The following is a 1,202-nucleotide window of genomic DNA, read 5'->3' as shown; positions in this document are numbered from 1 at the left end:
GGGGAGGACAGTGCAGAGGAAACAGAGCGGAGAGATGTAAAATATGGCTGCTTTGATTATGATAGTGAAGAATCTCAGGGCTATTGGAGTCAAGGGTAACCAGATCCTGCACCGCAAGGAAGCATGTGAGCGTAAGTGGTTGATCTGAGGTGCGTTTGGCAGTGGCTGTTGCTCATCCTCAATGGGGGATCTGACCTGTGAACTTTCCTCTTTGGCCTTGGTCCAGAGGAATGTTTGAACTCAGTATTCAAGTTGGTGGATGACCAATCCTCTTCTCTGCTGCCACTGGTCAGGTATAGCGAACCCCAAGAGGGCTGCAGCAGTAGCCACACAACCTCCATAGACATGAGTAACCAAAACCAAGACATTCGCTTAGGGTGTTCTCACACTACTCTGCTTTTTGGTAGAAAGAGCGCTGCCTAAACTACATTTTGTGCTGATCATATGAAAAAGCAAGTCACGCAACACACACCTCCGGCTCTGTTTTCGTGAATCAATGGCGCAAAGCACAGTCAAAGGCATGGGGCAAGGCGTGGTGACAGGAAAAGGAATCGAAACTATTTTGCTATTGGTTCATTCCGAACATTCCGTTACGACCGATAAATTAAAGTTCTGAACGAAACCAAGCACTGGTTCATAATGTTCTTTTTCATGTTCCAGGTCATGGGAACTATACATTACAAGCAGTAGTAAAGCTTACATGGTGGCGCATCATGGTCAAGGTCTCAAACGCGTTGTGCAGTTGTCAGGACAGGAGAGGAGTCAGAGGACTGACCTGACGCTTTTGGGATTTTTTTTTTCAAGTGGAGAGGGAGACACAGGACTGGCATACAGGAATTTATTACATTAACAAGTTTTATTACATTTCTGACCTATTCAGAGGGACATTTAATGATATTTTGAAAGTTATTACATTATCCGACTGTTATTATGTGTGTGCGTGTGTGTACATGTGCGCGTGTGTGTCAGACTATATATCACTGCTTTGATTTCGCAAGGTAACAGCTGCACCTCTTCACACTAATGATGTAAAATACCTCAACTTAAAGAGAAAGTGCGATCTTGCTGAATTTGAACCATCTGGACACTCTCAACAGGAAGCTCAGAGAAGCACTTTTGCATTACTGTATGTCTAACACATCTGTGACGGAAACGTGTACGATACGTCTTGATGTACGTCTGCGTTGTATCTCTGTGTCAGT

Source organism: Centroberyx gerrardi, chromosome 10 (genome assembly GCF_048128805.1).
Source record: "Centroberyx gerrardi isolate f3 chromosome 10, fCenGer3.hap1.cur.20231027, whole genome shotgun sequence".
In the NCBI taxonomy this organism is placed as follows: domain Eukaryota; kingdom Metazoa; phylum Chordata; class Actinopteri; order Beryciformes; family Berycidae; genus Centroberyx; species Centroberyx gerrardi.
Note: the sequence above shows the minus strand (reverse complement) of the source record.